The sequence below is a fragment of the Heterodontus francisci genome, chromosome 1 (assembly GCF_036365525.1).
Source record: "Heterodontus francisci isolate sHetFra1 chromosome 1, sHetFra1.hap1, whole genome shotgun sequence".
Classification (NCBI taxonomy): domain Eukaryota; kingdom Metazoa; phylum Chordata; class Chondrichthyes; order Heterodontiformes; family Heterodontidae; genus Heterodontus; species Heterodontus francisci.
In genome coordinates, this window is record NC_090371.1 from 141,753,073 (window position 1) to 141,768,437 (window position 15,365).

Below are 15,365 nucleotides of genomic sequence, written 5' to 3' on the forward strand. Positions count from 1 at the left end.
TTCTCTGTAACTCCAACTCGAATTCCTGCTCCCTTGCAGGTGCAGCTCCAGCTGGGAGAAAAGGGTCATGGAATTACCCTTATTTACATCTTTGGTGTTTAAAGAAATTCATAAAAGGAAGTACTGCAGTGTTCTCTGATCACATGCATCTTGCAAACATGAGCTTTTTTCCCACCAATCGTTTCCCCTTTTTTTATTCTTGTGAAGTTGCTGATCCCTGTTCAAAATACAGTTCAACACGTGATGCCAGCTATTCAACACCTTGCCAAACTTGCGGGGGGACTGTTTGTGTGAGCCCTGGTGAGTATTGGCAGACTATTCAATGATTGATTGGGGTGGGCCAGCTACTAAGTCTGATCCTGCCCTCACCATGTCTGCTTACACACACTTGATAGTGATCAAAAGCAGGAAATGAGGCCAATTATTTTTCCCTCCATCACCCAGGGTGAAAGGCCATTCCAGTATTCCAATTACTTTTGGGATCATAAACACAACCTAACTTGAGGTTAAGACCTGGGATCCCAGACAGTTCCTTTACCTTGGGCTCTGGGGGAACTATATTTAGGTACAAGTAAGATTGGGTGTGAACCTTAGGAAATGTAGGAGAAAAAGGGTTTACTGGAAAGGTAACTTTTTTTTTTAAAGAGCTTTATTTTGCTTTTCACTTTATATCCTGTTAGTTTCTTTGTCTCTAAGCTCTCTCTCGATTTTATTTCCTTTGCTTTAAAGTACTTTTTTTCCCCAATCTTGCTGTAAGCCTTTTCTGACTACCTCAGAACGGCCAAAGATATGCTTCTAAAATTGGTATCCATCAGCCTCTGGCATGTTGGCATGTCATTACTGACAAGGTAGTTTGGGGAAAAATAATTGGGGCCATTGTGATTGTCAGCAGTTTTAGAGCAGGCACAGCACATAACTGTGGAGGGTCCTGTAAAAGAGGTCAGTTTGCTGCTTTCCTACTCACAGACTTATGCTGAGGCTCCTATTAATTGCAGGAATCCTGATGATGCCTTGTCGTACTGTTTGCTGCTGACTAAAAAAAATTTGCACATCTTTTAAAATATAGTCCATTATTTTAACAAAATTTGATCAACAAAATGAAACACCACAAGGTTGCATAAGATATCTGATTAATGCCACCTCAGGCTGATCAGTTAGTGTACAAGTGAGAAAGTTGCAGGTGGAACTGCAATGCACAAATAGAAATGTTATCCGTCTGCCATGACTCGCTGTATTAAAGACCACAGGGCAGAGTTTCCGCTTTAGGTGCAATCGGGTACATTGCATCCAAAATGGACTTGAAATTGTGCTGGTCAGGTTACAGTTCACGTTTCTGCTAAAGTTAATTTGCATTATCACAAACATAAAATCTTCCATGAACGAGCGCAATCAGGCAGCGTAATAGAACAAAATTGTTCTTCTTCTCTCTTTCCCTTAAAATGTAATCCTTAACATGAGTGTTTAATCCAGCTGAAAACTGGTTTGTCACCAAAAATTAGAATTTTTAATAAAGTATCCTGTCCTCCACCTACGAGTTATCGGATTTAAAGTCACTGAAAATTACTTATGAATACTATATTGAACCATTTAATAGTTTCACTAGTCAATGAGCTGAATTTTATTGGGACAACTGGACAGGTATGGAGGCGTGGGGGGGACATAAATTCAGGACAGGACATGTTGTGATGTCCCACCCTGATTTTTTTTTTTCTGCATGGTGGCAATCATGAAGACCTATCGGAAGAACTGTTATGAAAGGTGGCATCATCAGAACAGATGTGACGGGGTCAGAGAAACTGGGAGAATGGAATAGAATCCTTACAGGAAGCAGGATGTGAGGAAGTGTAGTCAAGGTAGCTTGGAAGTCAGTGGGCTTATACTGGATAGTGGTTGATAGCGAAGTTGTAAAAGGGGAAAGTCAGAGATAGAACATATGAAGGAAGGAGTAGAAATTGGAAGCAAAGTTGATTAGATTTTCCAGTTTGGGGCGATGACAGTATTGGTTTTGCTTCCTGTCATCGAGAGATGAGGGAGGGGACCTGAGTAGATCTGGAACATAGCATGTTCCACATATCTCACAAAAAGGCTGGCATAGCTAGGACCTGTGTCGGTTCCCATAGGAAAACCTTTTTATTAGGAGGAAGTAGTGGAATTAAAGGAGAAGTTATTCAATGTGAGAATACGTTCAGCCAGGTAGAGGAGGGTGGTGATGGCTGGGAACTGGTTGGGCTGCTGTTCAAAAAAAGTAGTGGAGGGCCCTAAGACATCCTTGTTGGGGATGGAGATGTAGACAGATTGGATATCCTTGGTGAAAAGGAGATGGTTAGGGCTAGGGGACAGGTGACCACCCCCAGAAACACGCTACCCATGAAGCTCTTGGCCTCGCAGATGCCCCATAGTGATTCCAGTTGCTGCTCAAGCTTCAAAACCCAGAGCTCGAGCTACTCTAGTTGGCAGCAGTTCCTGCACGTGAGGTCATCCAGGTCACGAGAAGCGTCCAGGATTTCCCATGTGGCACAGAATGTACATTCCACGGGGCTGAGGTTCCTTGCCATGCTTTTACTTTCTAGTCTATTAGCTAGAAATGGTGACCAGCTACTCACCAGGTCTCACTGTTTCCCCCTTCCTCTCTTCGACTGCTCCTTGTTCTGTAAAAGACCAGAACAGCACCTCCTCTCACTCAGTCACACACACAAAATTCTAAGTTAAGTACTCCATTGAAGCAGAACTCCATCAACCTGGATTTCTTGTGTAAGTAAAAGCCTCCTTTTACTTACGCTAGCAAAAATTCCAAAGACCTGAGTTAACCCCTGCTGACCAGGTGACCAGTTCAAACTAGACACCTAATTAACTAACTGCAGCTGCCACTAGCAGGCAGCTTGTTTACCACTGACTGAGACTGTGAAAGAAACTACAAGTTAAGGTTGCAGTTCATTTAATTGGAAAACTTGGCTAGATTTTAAAAAGCGATCAACCCTTAAAATTCCCTCACTCATCAAATTCCGAATTAAGTACTCGGTTGAGCTGGACTCACTAATACTACTACTACTACTTACCGGTGGGGTCATGGTATGGGGACAGTAGGAAGAGGTGCTGGAGAGTTGCCGTTCAGCCTCCACATGGTAGAGGGCTGTTCACCAAAAAGCAATGGCGCCACCCTTGTCAGCAGGTTGAATGAAAATGTTAAGATTGGACTTGAGAGAACAGAGTGTTGCAAGTTCACAGAGAGGTAGGTTAATGGAAGTAAAGGGAGCAGAGAAATTGAGGTGGCCAATGCCACACCGGCAGTTCCTTATGAAAAGATCTGGAGAAGGTAAATGTCCGGTGGGTGGGGTCCAGGTGGGATGAGAACTCGAGATGGTAGAAGGGTCAGTTGTGTGGGGAAGAAAACTCCTTGCTAAAGAAGTGGTCATGGAGGTTAAGGCAATCAAACAAGACTCAGTATTGTGCTGAGGTCAGTTCATTTGAGGTGGGGTCGTAAGGCTATGAAACTGAGGCCTTTTCTGAGGGCTGATCATTCGGGGTCGGAGAGAGGATGGTTAGAGGACAAAGTGAAAACATGGCACTGGGTGAGAGTGGAAGGAGAAGTGAGGTCAGAAGAAAATGAAGGGAAAGGATCCAGAGACGCATTGGTATCCAGGAATTGTTGAAGCTTGCAGTCCCTTGACATCTGAAAGAAAGAAAATATGATTTTTTTTGAAGCGCCAGTGAAGCACAGGCTGAAATGGAACTGGGGATCAGGTCAACTCTGAGTGAGTCGGTGCTGCTGAAGAGAGAAATTGAGTGTGTTCAAATGGCAGTGCTTGACGTTGAGCATGGATCTGAGCAGGCGGTGAGAGCAGTAGTTTATGCACTGTTTAATATCGTGATGATATCTGTAATGATGGGTGGATGTGTAACATGAAGGGTAGAATTTCGAATGCCATCCACACAGAGTAAGTCAGAGCCAGAAATCGTTGCTGAGGAAGCAGATGTGAATGTGACAAAGTTTTGGTAGAAACCTGATCAAACATGAAACAGTAAATAATGAAGGTGAGCAAGGTAAAAGAAACAAACGGAAATCCGGTCAGAAAGAAGAGCACAGATTCCTCCTGGAAGGGAAGTGTTGATTTACACTGTGATATTCCTGTGCCACTGCATGTTTCTATTGGGGCTGCAGAACTTGTAAATTAAAAATAAATCATGTGCCTGCTGATTGCATCCATCTCCAACATATGCCTGTAAAAATAAGAAGTTAATGATTTTCTGAAAAGATTGTTTATTTGTAGAAATTGCCTCCATGTGAGCACTGCTGAATTTCTGTTTCCTTTCCTTTCTGTCTTTGCTCAGTGGTAGCACTTTCACTGAGACAGGTGTTGAGATATACGGGGTATTCAACATCCCACAGAGGTGTGCTGACTCAGTCTATGCAGGTATTTAGGTTAGGTGGTCATTTGTTGACCACCACTGTTGAATCTGCTATACTTCTTTAACTCCTGTTTTTTGTGGGTGAGGTTCTTAAATATCTTTAAATGATTCAATCAAATTGGGAGGAGAGTGAAAGGAAGAAAGACTTGCATTGCTATAGCATATAACATTTCACAACCTTGGGTTTCCTCAAATCACTTTACAGCCAATGGAGTATTTCTGAAGTGTAGTCACTGTTGTAATGTAGGAAATGTGGCAGCCAATTTGTGCTCAGCAAGATCCCACAAGCAGCAATGTGATAATGACCAGATAATCTGTTTTGTGATGTTGATTGAGGGATAAATATTGACCAGGACAAAAGGGAAAACTCTTCTTCTTCAAAATAGTGCCGTGGAGTATTTTACATCCAGATGGGGGTATGGGTTTAAAGTCTCATCTGTAAGACGGCTCCTCTGACAGTGCAGCACTGCCTCAGTACTGCAGAATGTCTGCCTAGATTTTGTGTTCAGGTCTCTTGAGCAGGTCTTGAACCCAAAGCCTTATGACTCAGAGGTGAGAGCCACAGTTTGCAAATTGTAGAAATAACCCCTTATTTCCTGTAAAGGAAACTGCAAAATCAGCAAAGCAATATCAACCTACAAATTTTTGTTGCCAATATTAGTGGGTGAATGCTTAACAGAATCATATGGCTTTCCTTTGTGATTTTAAAGGAGGTCTTGTTCCTTTCAAGATCAGTGAGTTAACATCTTTATTAAAATAGCAACAGAGAAATGTTCATCTACTAATATCATCCACCACAATGTCTTTAATTTGAGGAACTTTTGTGGAATAATTCCATTATTTAGTCTGACTGGCTGTTCACCTATGGAGTTGCTCATATTAAGATGATGCTACGACCAGGTAAGGAAGGGGTCTCAGGCTTCCCTTTCGCCCCTTCTCTGCTTTGACTGCAACAGGGTTTATCTTTAAACACAGTGATTTTAGCTTACCACCTCCGTGAGCCCTTGCTCCTGTTACTCTGGTTCATTTACGATTGTAATTAATCAGACTGGTTTTCTTGAGTTTAAACAAGAAAGGTGTAAGTTTATTAACCTTATCACTCTAAACCGGTTAAAATTACTAAAATATGTGACGCATCCACGGTCACATTCATACGAGAGGCGCAGAAACACAAATTGAAACAGAAGGGAAAAGTAGAGTTGGGAGGTTGAGGTAAAGTCCATAACAAATGGAATTCAAATACTGAGTTTCAATGTTCTTAGTAGAAGTTAAAGTCTTGAAATCCTTGCTGGGTTACGTGCACAATTTGGGCTTGCTTCTCTGGTCCCAGAAGGCTTAAGAGAGGTTTTGTCCGCCTTCTTGGTTGTTGCCTGTAAGGTTCTGTAGTCTTGAGGCTTAGTAACTGCCACCGAGGCTTCCCTGGGACTTAGCTGGAGAGAGAGAAGTACTTCCTTCTTGGATTTCAGTTACTGTCTTTTTCCACTGTGAGGCACAATTCACAAACTGTGTTACACCAGCAGGTATGTCATGTGACCACCTCTTTGAACACAGAAGTTTCTGGAAGGTTGTTTGAAATTCCAAGTTCTTCTCTCAAGCTGTGCAACCATACTCGGCGGGGGTGGGGAGAGGGTTTGGCTTTTTCAAAGTCAATGGGTGTTGAGGCTTTTGACGACCACCATTGAATCAGAACACCCCCCTATTCTAGCTAACCTTGGTAATTACCTCTGTCTCCGGTTGGCCTTTGGCTTCTCGTATGCAAATTCTGCATTGCCATCTTTAGCTGTTCTATTCTGTTTTTTAAAAGTTATTTATAATGTCCAGTTAAAAAGTCTCGGGCAGAGTTTCATGCGACAAAATTAATATTTTCCATTTGGCACGACAGGGATGATTACGCCATGTACCACACCGTGTATTATTTTCCCACTAAAGTGATGCTTTGTTTGAGCTGGTTTCCCTTTTTAAGCCACAAAAGTCTAGTTACTATAAGTAGACAGAGCCTGAATTCAATCAGTTTAAATGCACCTCGGTAGAAGCAGTTTGCAGATTGAAAGGTATTTGTAAATTTCTGGCACAGAGAACAAAAAATCAGTATCAAAAAGCTGACTTTCTTTCTCCTTGTTCATGTGCATTTGATGCTTTGAAGTGTGTTCTGGAAGTGCAATGGGCTCTCACTTAAAACATATATATATATGTTTTAATTGAGAGCCCATTGCACTTCCAGAACACACTTCAAAGCATCAAATGCACATGAACAAGGAGAAAGAAAGTCAGCTTTTTGATACTGATTTTTTGTTCTCTGTGCCAGAAATTTACAAATACCTTTCAATCTGCAAACTGCTTCTTCCGAGGTGCATTTAAACTGATTGATGTATTCCTAGTAGTATGGTTTCAATATATGCCAAAACAGCTTAGCACAACATCCTGTAATCGGTACAAAAGCAAAATGCTGTATATACTCAGCTGGTCAGGCAGCATCTGTGGAGGGAAAAACAGAGTTAATGTTTTGGGTCACACAGACTTGTAACGTTAACTGTTTTTCTCTCTAGATGCTGCCTGCCCTGCTGAGTATTTCCAGCATTTCCTGGTTTTGATCCTATCATTGGTATATAATATACAGACTGTAACATTACTTCAGCAGTAAGAACATGGTATGTTGTTCAGGGGATTTGTATTTCAGATCACTGAAGATTTATGTGTATAACTTGGCATTCCTCTCTTCTTTATTGAATACCTTGCTGACACTTGTGAATCATGACCAGTTGAGTACTGAAGGATGTGTGGTGAGCAATGAAAATGACTTGCATTTATGTAGCGCCTTTAACATAGTAAAACATTTGCTTCACAGGAGCATTATCAAATAAAATTTAACACTGAGCCACATAAGGAGATATTAGGACAGATGAGCAGGGAGGAAAGAATTGACATAGTGGAAGCTAACAAAATTGAGATGACTGTGTCTTCCATTTTTTCTTTTGCATATAGTAAATTAAAGAAATTCTTTCTGATGAGACTCTTAAACCGAGGCCCGTCTGTCCTGGCACGATATAAAGAAGAGAAGGGAAGTTCTCCAGAAATCCTGCCCAACATTTATTCCTCAATCAACATCTAAAACAGGTCATCTGGTCATTTATTTCAAGACCCTATTGCATGTGCAAATTAGCTGCTGCATATCTGTTTTTCAGGAAAAGCTTTAAACTGAGGCCTTGTCTGCCCTCCTAGGTGGATGGAAAAGATCCCATAATGCAATTTGGAAGAAGAGCACAGGCGATCTCCCCAGTGCCCTGGCTAATGCATATCCCTCAACCTACACCTAAGAAAACAGATTATTTGGTAACTAATAACATTTCTCTTTGAGGGGCCTTGATGTGCACAAATTGGCTGCTGTGTTTCCTACAGTGTAACAGTGATTGCATTTCAAAAAGTACATCATTGGTTGTAAGACACAGGAATGTCTGTAGGTCATGAAAGGCGATAGATGAATTTCTTTAATTTGCAATATAGTAAAAAAGGGCACATTAATATCAATTTTACCAACAGTGCAGCACTCCCTCATTGCTGCTCTCAAGTGCCAGCCTAACTATGCGCTCAAGTCTTGCTTTTACACCTATAACCATTAAGTTTCTGACTCTGAGGCAAGAGTGGTACCACTGAGCTAAGCCTGATACCTTTATCTGACACCTTTTGTCACCTAAACCCATTAAATATTGACATGAATTTGGAACAGCTCCCTCAATTTAAAATACTGAAATGCCAGCAACAGTTAGTAGCAGTATATAGTAAATTTTATACACATTGTTTTATTCTTTGTAGTTTAAAGAATCAAAAATAACACTACAGTTTTCTACTGCATTAAAACCCTACCAGCAGCTCAGAAATCCTGCAGTCCATACTTTTTTTCAGTCACCTGCTGTAGTGATACAACTGCAAAATATACATTGCTGTAAAGTGAAGGATGTGTCACACCAGCAATGGTACCATCTGTTAACTTCATATTGAAAAAAACTTACAATAGAAATTTGAGGTTCCTGCAAAACATTTCATCTAATTTATACCTAGAAATATGATTGAATAGGATTAGTTCTAAATTTTGTTCCTTACAGTACACTAGTGTCTAGGCTAGAACTGGGACTCTGGTTTCTGAATTGCAGAGATGGATGGTGTGAGGTGTAGGCTTTTAAATTGGAGTCCCTCAACCTTCCAGGACTGTGAGGTGATCCTAAGGAGTCTGCAAGGTCATCATAGCCCTGTCAGACTGTCATCAAGTTTCTGTATTTTTCTCTGACTTGCTATCACATTATTTTGATTACAGTTTACTAATAAAAAAAAAATGGTTTTAACAAAGCATTGGTTTCTTTTGGGTAAATGAATCTGTTTTTGGCAGTTAGGTAGGGGCCCTCAGCAGCATGTATGTATTTTCAGAGTTTCCCTCGCAGAATTTTTTTATTTATTATCATCTGGTATGGGGAAAGCCTGCTTTTGTAATTGACCTAATGTTTAGATATGAAAAATGGAATTGGATGCCGTGACTGCCTGGGGGGAAACTCACTGGTTGTGAAGTCTTTTGGAACGTCTTTTTGCGATGTAATAAGATGTATGAATTTTTTTTTGTTCTTTAATCAGTTTTTTTTCCTTGCCAGCTACAGTCAGTTTTCTCTGTTAAGTGACTGATCCATTCCAGCTGCAGTGAGTTATCTCAAAAGTGGAAAAAGATGAATAAGCCATGTTTCTATAACGTATAGGGGAAGATTTGCTATTTGAAGTAAAATTATAAGTACTTTTCTAAAATAGTGAAAAGAAAAACATAATCTTCCCATGTTTGGATTCACAGTGCAGGTGCTTAGCTTAATACTTCGTTTTCAGAAATGAACAATATAATTTACAGCTTAGTATCATGACGTAGTCAACCTATTAAAATCGGATTTGTTTCTTTAAAAAATTGAAATACGAAACCATATGACTAAATAGTTAAGCTTGTGCATCTGGCTCTTACAAGGTGTCTGTCACATGACTGTGACATTGACAATTATGCTGCCAGCAATGGGTTTCTCTAAACATACACAAAAGGGCAGACCTCTTCATCCATTAGTGTTGTACGGAATAGGACAAACTCCTTGAAAAATGGAAAAAATAATTTATTAAAAGGAGGCCATCATTTACAGACTTGCAGCACTTAGCACCTAAAGTATTTCATTTCACTGATGGTCCTTGGCACCCAAGGATGCTAAGAGTTCAAAACAAATTAACTACAAGGATCAAATTGATGCTGAATAACACTGACGGGATTGTGCTGGACTTTTGGCAGTGATCAGAGATGGTGACTCATTGCACCACACTGCATTGATGCCTCATTGACAGCTATTGGCACCAAGAGCATTTGTTAGAATCTGCACCAAGTATCTTAGAAGGTATTTGTAGTGAGATTGCGGCACTCATCACAGTTCCTGTGACCAGAACTGACCAAGTGCCCGTTGTATCAGAGCGACAGCTTTTATTGCCTGCGAATGTTGCATTGGTGGCTATTCGGACATTTAGGAACAGACTCTCCTAAGTATATACGGTTGGATAGCTCCAGCTACTACTGGGCAAATGGTCTCATCCAATTTTATGTGCTTTTGGCTAGCAGAAATTGATTGCTTCTTCTATTTAGGTCTGGCTAAAGACTTTGTGAGCCCTTTGTTTTCACCTCTGCAATTTGTATTGGTTTCCCTGTTGGCTTGTACATAACCTCAGGCATCCTGTTTTTAATTGTGTCATTCTGCCCCAGAAATTGGCAATGATTCAATATTCTGTCTTCCAATCCAGTAGACAAAAACCAGCATGATAAAATGAACTTATTGAGCTTATTGATTCACACTCTCATTGAATCAATTAGATTGACATGGCCCATTATAGGGGAACAGCCCATGAAATACTAAGCAAAGGAGTGAAGGGTTTGGTTTGAAGTTAACCCGATTAACTCCAGGAAAGATGATTGAGGCTGCTGTGCTGGGAAGTTTCCCAGACATGCAGGTCACCCAAGTCCTCGATTTGCTTCCTTAAATTGGTTCATCGAACTAAAGTGGAATCTTTGCAGACTGCAGTCTAATATATTTCTAGTGTTTGTCATGCATGCTTTCCACCAGGGTGAGGCCACAACAATCTAAATATGCATGGAGGTTATTAAGTTCTGCTTCTTGATGGATAAGATCTATCAGACATAGAGCAAGTTTAAATGGAGCATCTAAGCACATGGATGCTGTTGGCATGTTTTCCCAGTGGTCAGACCAAATTTGTATGAGTCATAGAGTTATACAGCACAGAAACAGGCCCATCGTGTCCGTGCCGGCCGTCAAGCACCTATCTATTCTAATCCCATTTTCCAGCACTTGGCCCATGGCCTTGTATGCTATGGCGTTTCAAGTGCTCATCTAAATACTTCTTAAATGTTGTAAGGGTTCCAGCCTCTACCACCTCTTCAGGCAGTGTGTTCCAGATTCCAACTGCCCTCCCCCAATTCCCAGCATCCAAGACCCCAAACCCTTCCAGCTGAAATGGCCATTTACATATACTATTTTCAATTTAGTATACTGTATTCACTGCACACAATGCAGTTTGCTGTAAATTAGGAAGACCGAACGCAGATGGGGTGACCACTTTGTGGAACACCTCCACTCAGTCCACAAGCATGACTCTGAGCTTCCCATTGTCTGTCGTTTTAATTCTCTGCCTATTCCCACTCTGATCTCTGATTTCTTGGTTTCCTACACTGTTCCAATGAAGCTCATCGTAAGCTAAAGGAACAGTCCCTCATCTTTCAATTAGGCATTTTCCAGCTTTCTGGACTCAACACTGACTTCAACAATTTCAGATCATAATTTCTGCCCCCATTTTTTTCGGATGGTAGCTGTTGATGATTATTCTGCTATTGTCATTTACGCCTCTTTTCTTCCTTTACTTGTCCCATTCCCATCTCCTTTTTCATGATACCATCACCCCTTTTGCTATTTGATCTCCCACCCTGTAACGGTCCCAGCCTTTTGATCTTTCCACCCTTCCCCTCTTTCCCTGCCTCTGTACTTACTTACAGCCTGTTATATCTCTAACTTCTTTCAAACATCATTAACCTGCAACGTTAGCTCTGGGGGGAATTTTATGTTCTCCCCCGTGGCGGATTTGAAGAGCCACCTTCCCACCTCGTCAAAATTAAGTCTGGGGAAGGGTGGAAATTGGAAACAACATTGATGAAATTTTCCAGTTCAGGGCGTGAGGAGGAAGTGACACCGATAGAGTCATCAATGTTCCAGAAAAAGAGGTGAGAGAGGGAACTTCAGTAGAACTGGAGTAAAGAATTTTCCATGTATGCCATGAAATTGGATGCATACCTGGGACCCATATGGGTTCCCATTGTAACACCATCTATTTGGAGGAAGTGAGTGGAGTTAAATGCTGTTGAATGTGAGAACAAAGTTCAACCAGGCGGAGAAGGAGGGTGTTGGTAGATGAGGACTGAATGATCCTCTGTTTAAGTGAAAAGCAGAGAGCTAGCAGGCCTTCCAGGTACATATAGTAGAATTGCATATTCATGGTGAAAAGGAAGTGGTTAAAGCCAGGAAGCTGCGGACTGTTAAAGTGGCTCAGTGCCATATGTCACCACGTGCAGCTCTCGCCTCTCCCTTCAGCAGCACCTACTCACTATCTCAAAGCTCTCCTGGTCCACAGCTCCATTCATTCTTTGCTTTAACAAAAAACTTGTTTTTTTTTTCCTCCCAGATGGCAAGGATAGAAAGCTTCAACAACTCTGGGAACACTAACACCCCTCTAGATCTTTCTTCCCCCTTCACTTCCCTCTGATTTTATTTCTCCTTCCAATCTCACCCATTGCTATGTTTTCACTATCCCCTCTGATCTTCCTCTCTCGAATTCTGAACTATCAGTTCTCAGCAAAGGTGAAAGCTTCATTCCCTTATGCTCTCACCGCAATAAATTTCAAACTCGGTGTGATGCTGAACTCTTCTTAAATTGCCTTGGCCTCTGAGCCCACTTCCTTGGCTAGGAACCTTTCCCCAGCACAGTGGACTCTTTCTCCCGTCTTCAGAATTCTCATTCCACCTGGCCCCTCCCTCTGGTCTCTTACCTTCTCCAGATCTTTTCATTGTGAACTGTTGGCGTGAGATCTGCTATCTCCATTTCTCTGCTCACCTCTAACCACTCGCTCTAACCTACCTCCCTCTGTCATTCTGAAATTGCAGCGCTGTGCTCTCTCAAGTCCAACTCTAACCTTATCATTAAACCTACTGACAGGGGTGGTGCTGATACTGTTTGGTGAACCAACCTCTCTCTCTCTCTCTCTCTCTCTCTTCTCTCTCTTCTCTCTCTTCTCTCTCTCTCCTAACTCCAGAGCTATCTTGACTGCACTCTTTACGCACCCCGCTCCCTGTAAGGACTCTATTTTCCCAGTTTCTATGTCCCACCTGCATCTATCCTGACAATGCTACCTTTCATGCCAGTGCTTCCAATATGTCTTTCTTTTTCCTCAGCTGAGGATTCCTCTCCACTGTTGACAGGGCCCTCGATTATGTCTCTTCCATTTCCTGCATTTCTGCCCTCACGCCTTCCCCTCCCTCCTGGAACTACAATAGGGTTCTCCTTGTCCTCACCTTCTAGCCCATCAACCTGCGCATTCAACAGATTATTCTCTGCCATTTCCAACACCCTCAGCATAACGGCAACTTGAAACACATCTTCCCCTTCCCTTTCAGTATTCCGAAGGGACCGTCCCCTCTGCCACCCTGATCTAATCACCCCAACATCCCTTTACGTTCCCTTCCCATGGCACTTTCTCGTGCAAGCACAGAAGATGGAATTCTTGCCCTTTTACCTCTCTTCCCACTGTCCAGGGCCCCAAACACTCCTTCCAGGTGGAATAGCTATTTACTTGTGGATCATTCGATTTAATATACTGTATTCGCTGTTCACGATGCAGTTCCCGCTACATTGGGGAGACCAACCAGATTTGGTGACTGCTTTGCTGAACACCTCCTGTTCACTCTGCAAGTATAACACCGAGCTTTCGGTCACCTGTCATTTTAATTCTCTGCCCCACATCCACTCTGACCTTTCTGTCCTTGGCCTTCTACATTGTTCCAATGAAGCTCAATGTAAGTTTGAGGAATAGCACCTCATCTGTCCATTAAGCATATCACAGCATTCTGGATTCAGCATTGTATGAAATATTTTCAGATCATAACATCTTTCCCCCATTTTTTTCAGATGGCAGCTGTTGCTGGTTATTCTACTATTGTCATTTACATCTCCTCTGGACTTATCAGTTGTTTCTTTACATGTATCATTATGCCTCGTGTCATTTAATCTGTCCTTCCTTCCAGCCTATAACAGACCTTCCTTTTTGTTCTTTCCTTCTCCCCTCTATCTCTGCCTCGAAACTTAGTGAAAACTATTATCCCTCTAACTTTTTCCAGTTCTGATGAAACGTCATCGACCTGAAATTTTAATTCTTTCCTGTCTGCACTGAAGAGTCGCGAGTTGAAGAGACTTAGCAGGTGGCAGGAAAAAAGACAGAGGCGCAAGGGAAGAGCCAACTGTGTAACAGCCCCGACAATCAAATTTTTCTGCAGCACCTGTGGAAGAGCCTGTCACTCTAGAATTGGCCTTTATAGCCACTCCAGGCTCTGCTCCACACACCACTGACCACCTCCAGGCGCTTACCCATTGTCTCTTGAAATAAGGAGGCCAAAGAACTGATGATGCTAACCTGCTGAGTACTTCCAACATTTTTTTTAATTTCAGAAGTCCAGCTTCTGCAGTATTTTGTAAGAGGAAATGCAAAATGGACAGGCCTGTAATTAGTGGCACAATCTATTCTGGGGTGATCGTGTCACTTATAAGTGAGGAAAGTTCTTTTTGTCATTTGAACTTTTCTGATGAGGCTAGGTTATATGGCTAGTTGACAAGTATGAGATTGATACTGTGCAAAGAGATCTGGGCAAATTAAGTGAATGGTTTAGACTGTACATGGGTTTTAACATTGATCAGCTCACAGTTGTGGGAGAGGTAATTGCATTTCATTGGACGGCTACCGCCCGCTCAAACCGGGCAGCCCCCGGTCAGAAAGGTTCAGTCCCGCCACAGTCCACCTGCTTCAATGAGTGCTTGGAGCTCAGGGTCATTGCCTGACAAGTGAACTGTAACACCGCACCAAACAGCACGACAAAAAAAGGAAAGAAGGTACCAGCCCTTTGATTTGCAAGCTGGAATGTCAGAACTATGTGTCCTGGCCTGTCGAAAGATCTTGGACAAATTGACAACTCTTGGAAGAATGTCGTCATTAACAACGAGCTCAGTAGACTCAATGTGTACATTGCAGCACTTCAGGAGACACGCCTCCCTGCGAGTGGATCACTAAGAGAGCACCTTCTGCTGGCAGGATAGGGATCCAGAAGAACCAAGACAGCATGGAGTGGGCTTTGCCATCAGAAACTCTTTGCTCAGCATGATAGAACCACCTACAAATGGCTGGGAATGCATACTGTCCATTCGACTGCTCACTGCCTTTGGTCCAGTACACCTACTCAGCTTGGATGTTCCAACACTCTGCTCCCCACCTGAAGTTAAAGACCAGTTCTACGAGGAACTCCATAATATCATTAATAGCATTCCTAATACTGAACATTTGTTCCTGCTGGGGGACTTTAATGCCAAGTTTGGGGCCTTCCATGACTCATGGCCCTCATGCCTCGGGCTTTATGGCATTGGAAGGATGAATGAGAATGGACAGAGACTGCTGGAGTTGTGTACCTATCACAACCTCTGCATCACCAACTCATTCTTTCAAACTAAACCCTGTCACCAGGTTTCATGGAGACACCCAAAATCACGCCGTTGGCACCAGCTGGACCTTATCGTCACAAGGCGAGCCTCCATTGTGTGGACTGCAACACTGACCACTCCCTGATGTGCAG

At 42.3% G+C, this 15,365-nt stretch overlaps 1 protein-coding gene across 6 annotated transcripts in view; it reads left to right on the forward strand.

The window, feature by feature from the left end:
- Window positions 1-15,365, forward strand: part of arap2 (ArfGAP with RhoGAP domain, ankyrin repeat and PH domain 2) — a 413,638-nt gene that overhangs the window by 17,571 nt on the left and 380,702 nt on the right. For 2 of the 6 annotated variants that reach the window (XM_068036991.1, XM_068036998.1), the window contains exons 2-5: window positions 208-300; window positions 4,330-4,412; window positions 7,390-7,521; window positions 7,627-7,737. The exons of 1 other annotated variant lie outside the window; for it this stretch is intronic. The gene's annotated coding sequence lies outside the window, so the exon portion shown is untranslated. The remainder of the gene's footprint in view (window positions 1-207; window positions 301-4,329; window positions 4,413-7,389; window positions 7,522-7,626; window positions 7,738-15,365) is intronic. 3 more of the 6 variants (XM_068037024.1, XM_068037005.1, XM_068037015.1) reach the window with 3 other exon arrangements.